Genomic DNA, 5,714 nt, shown 5'->3' on the forward strand with positions numbered 1-5,714 from the left:
ATGTGTCCAAAGCCAATATCACGACCCCTGGACCTGGTCGGTGCCAAATTGCATGTGCACACTGCCCACAGTAGGCCGACGTATTTTTCACGTATCTTTTTATAATGGAAGTCAATGGACTCTGATCAGGCTGAACCTTGCCCAATGCATGTGGATCCCCACATGATTCGATTTTTACACTCTCAGAGCTAAATCAAAGAACTATCATGTCTGCTTTTCAATAAAACATGAAAATACATGTCAGCACACACATGTTGTTAGTACGTATGTTGCACTATAGTCACACACTCGTCTTCATCACATCTCATGTGTCATACATTTGGGGTATTTTTTTCCCCAGCAAAGCATACAGTAGGCCTATAGTCTGTCGATATTAACATAATGTAATTGAAAGGTTGAAAGGTGTTCCAAGAATGTATGGAATGGTTTGCTAGCTAGACCCACAGATGTGTTGTCAACACATCCTCTTTTTACAGTAAGAATGCTTTGATCCTGGATTAGAGGCGCTTTGCCAATATGAATCCAGGTGAGATATCTGGCACAACATTCATAAGTACATAAGTACATACAGTAGAGTGAAGGCTGAGAGAGAGAGAGAGAGAGAGAGAGAGGGAGAGAGAGAGAGGGAGAGAGAGACTGAGAGGGAGATAGAGAGAGAGAGAGAGAGAGAGAGAGAGAGAGGGAGAGAGAGAGACGGAGAGAGAGAGCAGCTGGCAGAATGGAGGCATAAAGCGAGGGAAGGGCAGAGAGAGAATGTCAGTCTTGTGTGGGCAGAGAGGGAGGAAGAGTGTGTTCAGCCAGCGAGGAGAAGCTGGGGGCGTGGAGAACCCTCACTGAGGAAGAGCTTTCAGGATGGCGTTCACCTCCTCTGCCACAGCTGTCAGCGCAAACTCAAACTGCTCCTGAAGACCAGACCAGACCAGACCAGACAGGGGGGGGGGGGGGGGGGGGGGGGTGTTGGGGGGATGGAGATAAAGAGGAAGGGGACGCAAGGGAATAAAGGTGAGAAAGTTTTAGTTGGCTTATATATACAATATACCTTTCCATGTGCGGCGCTGTGCGCTGTGCGCGCATGCGTGCGTGCGCGCGCGTGTACCCTCCCTCTACATTCTTCATGACCCCTACCCACTACCCAGCATGCATTGCATTAGGCCACAGACAGAGATTGAAGTATACGTGTCTCTTTTTAGCTCCATATTATGTGCGCGCGATTAGTCGCCACCGCTATCGATCGAGACAGGTGTGGCTTAAAATGGAGCCTTGAGGCAAGCTGTCTCTCTCCACGGTGTGTGTGTGTGTGTGTGTGTGTGTGTGTGTGTGTGTGTGTGTGTGTGTGTGTGTGTGTGTGTGTGTGTGTGTGTGTGTGTGTGTGTGTGTGCACACCGCTTCACAGTGGTCACTGGGGAGCGCAACGGGGCGCTGATCGATGTTTGCCCTGAAGACCTGGTGTTTTTATATTCGGCTCCTCCACAAGTATCCACTCACAGCAGAGAGGTATATGTGGGAGTTAGGATGGAACAATGTCTTTAGATGTGTCAACACACACAGATAGTTCGGCCCGAGGACAACCAAAATCAATAATGTATCTATTGGTGGCCATGTCTTTATAGCTTTCACAGGAAGTTTTCTATTTTAGTGTGTCCTGTATACAGTAGATATAGCCATCGCTGACACTGATGTTGAGCAATATGTGTTGAAAACAAACCCTGGAGTTTTTAAACTTAACTTCAACGTAACCCCTTTAGCCCACTTAGACAGAGGCGGCGTAACATGTGCTGCACATAACTACACCACTAGGGGGAGATCACTCTCTGTTGCACGAGAAGGAGCAAGAGATGGAGCCGTTTGTATGTAAAGGATCAGAAATGGTCAGACAACCTCATGCAGCCCAATTACCACTACCATGCTGTTTAGAGCAGTGCTTCCCAAACTCTTTCATTCCAAGAAGCCCCAAAATAACATTAATTAGCCTGCAGACCCCAATTTGAAGAGATATGCCAGGGACCCCCATAAGAGAAGATTTGTATGGCTCAAGCAGTGACTATCAAACCCGTTCAATTTCAAGGACCCCCCCCATTTGACGGCATTTCTATCTCTGAGGCACCAATTAATATTGTAAATTCAATGTTATAATTAACTCTGAGCCATTTGGTTCCAATTTTGTACACTCTCAGAGTTACAGACCCATTTGGTTCCAAACTATCATTTAGCTGGGGACCCCCTGGAACTCCCTCAAGGACCCCTGGGGGTCCCCGGACCCCACTTTGGGAACCACTTGTTTAGAGGGGTGTCAACAATATGAGTTCTCATTTGGTGGGACTCATTTTAAAACAAAAAATACGTTTATGCGATCCTCAAAACCTCTCTACCTTTCACACCTCATTACAATACAGTCTGTGCACGCAGCAGCAGAGTGGAATCAACAATATAACCCAACATCAGTTCCATTTAGCCACGTCAGATGGAGAGACAGCCATCCGCCCACCTGTGTTGATTTTGACAGCCAATTTCGATGTAGTCTTTTGAATAAAAATGACATTTTAGTTTTAGTCATATTTTAGTCACCTGATGTGTTTTAGCATTAGTCTATAGCTTTCTTCGACAAAATATCATAAGATTTTAGTCGACAAAAATGTATTTTGGCGGGCCTTGATGCTGTCGTAGATGCTATCGTAAATGCCTTCTTTTACACATGGTTGCATGCTGAAAACAGACGCTTGTAGATCTGCTATTTTGCAACATCTGAGCGCAACCAAGCATACAATGTCATGTATTTTAGTTCTACTGGATATCTTCTCACTAGTCCCTACATTTTAGTCTAGTTTTTATTTGTTGACAAAATCGTCAATATATTTAGACTTGGTTTTAGTCATCATAACTTAGTATTCTTTTAGTTTTCGTCAGTGAAAAAAGGTAGTCGGCGAGCATTTTTCCATCATAGTATGTCGACGAAATCAACCCTGTCATCACCTCATTCTCAGACTGTGCATGCAACAGCAAAATTGCATCAAACCCCACATAATTTCCAGTTAGCCTCGTCAGACAGAGAGACAGACAGCCTTCCGCCCACTGCTCGTCTAGGCTGAGCAGAATGAAACCCACAACATTAATGAACCATGGAAGAATGCTGGAGTCTGTTAACAAGCAAGATCCATGAATGATCAGCCCTGCATGGATGTGTTGTTTTCACCAGTATTATTAGCATTATTCATATTTTTTGAATATTGCAAAGACACAAAAGAGACTTTCCTAGACTAATTTGTGTCAGAAGATGAGAAGAAAAAAAACACACGCCGTTACAATTTGCCTAAATAGTTAATTGTTTGTACTGTATAATACATGAAAGATTACTAGCAATATCAGGATGATATTGCTAGTAATGACCAAAGTGAGACCAAAACTTGTAGCATAAATTAAAGCCTACGAAATGCAGAAACTTTTAATAATATGGCACCTTTGATTAGCTCGCTGTGTGAAACAATCACAGTGCCCATTTCCCTCCTATTTAACAGGCACTTTTATGAATTGGGCAAATTACACAAGATTTCCTGAACATGGGAGCAATTTCTGTTTAGGTCATTACAGTGATGGTTTTACATTGAACCGAGGTGTCTGAGTGAAAATTAGGAACTATTGTCTGTATTAGTGTAGTTCCAAAATATTAAAGCATTTAATGAAATGAGAAGCTGGGGGGTCTCTGATGGTCTTGTCTTTATTTTCATCTGAAAATAAAGCTAAAGTAATAGATAAAAAATACATGATGTTTCTTTTTATACATTATAACCACTTCAATAGTGAAAATAGCTGATCTACAGACTCATAATGCAACACGTTGATTCAAATTATTTATAAAATAATATATTTTAAAAAGGGTCGCAGACTCCCAACCCGTTGTTTGGGGTCTATATTGCCACTACCATCATGTCACTATAGATAAGCTTCACTATGGCTTGATGTAGACACACACCTGTGTCTTTGAATGACTTGGAAGTCAAGCCCCACTCTATTTCTAGCTCAGATCCAAGGGAGGGACCTTACCTTTGTCTGGACCATGCCGGCCCTCTGGTCTCTCAAGTGCTCCAGGGTAGCGGCAATATCAATCTCTTTAGCACCTGCAACAGAGCGCAAATTGGACTGAGTTCAAAGCGTAGCGGAGTAATCCAGCTCACATCTGTCAATCTCCCTTTATGCTGCACTCCCATTGGAACGGTGGAGCGATTGAAAATTATTACATTCATCCCTCGAAAGACTTGGACGCGCGCCACGGAAGTGTACGTGTTTCTCCATGAAATATGCAGTGGGATATTTTTGGGGTCTGGGAAATGTGAAATAATGTATTCAGAAAATGTGAAGTGCTGTTTTATTCGACAAGAGGCTTTTTTCCCCCTTTTCGTTTCTTTACAAAAACTGGCTACAGGTTTTGACTTAATATTTATGTAGATTTGCGTGTGTGCGCGTGTGTGTGCACGTGCAAATGGGTGGGTGGGTGGGTGGGGGGGGGGTGTACTGTAATTTCCTTGATTTTGAGTTATTTATTTAAAAACTAAACAATATCCAGATGCTGATTTCAACAGGTTGTCTTCAGACCTCATCAAGTACTACTATGTAGTTACACAGCCAGCGGTGTAGTGTCACCGTAGTGTGCATGCAGTGTTGTAATGCAAATCTTCAAGCTCTGTTTTCTCTCTCTCTCTCTCTCTCTCTCTCTCTCTCTCTCTCTCTCTCTCTCTCTCTCTCTCTCTCTCTCTAAGACTTTAAGACTATTGTTAGCTTCTTTTTGTCGGTTAAAGCAGGATTTGTTGAAGTTGTTGCCAGGGTTCATTTGAGTTTTCCTTCCCCAAAGGAAAGAAGAAGAGAATCATCAGAGAGAAAGTGTGAGTGTGGGAGAGTAGTAGAGGTAGCCCCTAAGCTCTCAAGATGTTTTCTGAAAGCCAAGGAGAGGATGAGAGAGGGAGGGAGGGAGGGAGAGAGGGAGGGAGCGGAGAGAGGGAGGGAGCGGAGAGAGCGGAGGGTTTGTGTGTGTGTGTGTGGGGGGGGGGGGGGGCTAATTCAGCTGAACTCGCTATACTCAAAGTGCTCCAGAACTCCAGCAACACATTCATGTTTCAGAAGGAGAGGGGGTTGGATTCCCAAGTTAATCTGAGGAGAAGCTACCTACTACACTGATGTGAGGAGAGAGAGAGACAGAGACAGAGACAGAGACAGAGACAGAGACAGAGACAGAGACAGAGACAGAGACAGAGACAGAGACAGAGAGAGACGGACAGAAAAAGAGAGAGAGACAGAGACAGAGAGAGACGGACAGAGACAGAGAGACAGAGACAGACAGAGACAGAGACAGAGACAGAGACAGAGAGAGAGAGAGAGAGAGAGAGAGAGAGAGAGAGAGAGAGAGAGAGAGAGAGAGAAACAGTGACAGAAACAGACAGAAAAGGAGACAGATAGAAAAGAGAGAGAGAGAGAGAGAGAGAGAGAGAGAGAGAGAGAGAGAGAGAGAGAAACAGTAACAGAAACAGAGAGAGAAAGAGAGACAGACAGAGAAAGAGAGACAGAGAGAGAAAGAGAGACAGACAGAGAAAGAGAGAAAGAGAGATAGACAGAGAAAGAGAGACAGACAGAGAAAGGAGAGACAGAGAGAGAAACCGTGACAGAGAGAGAAGAGCTTTGGCTGGTAGTGAGGCTGCGTTCTAAACTCTGTGTCTGTAAGAGGGTTT

General features: G+C 44.0%; 1 long non-coding RNA gene across 1 annotated transcript; it reads right to left on the bottom strand.

Annotated features, from left to right (window-relative positions):
* Positions 1 to 336: 336 nt before the first annotated feature.
* Positions 337 to 4,114, bottom strand: LOC306913161. Its single transcript, XR_013788495.1, has 2 exons — positions 4,039 to 4,114; positions 337 to 902 (listed from the first exon to the last, which is right to left on the bottom strand). It is a non-coding gene; the product is annotated as an uncharacterized lncRNA (long non-coding RNA).
* Between the last annotated feature and the right edge of the window lie 1,600 nt (positions 4,115 to 5,714).

Source organism: Electrona antarctica (assembly GCF_951216825.1).
Source record: "Electrona antarctica genome assembly, chromosome: 20".
Lineage (NCBI taxonomy): Eukaryota > Metazoa > Chordata > Actinopteri > Myctophiformes > Myctophidae > Electrona > Electrona antarctica.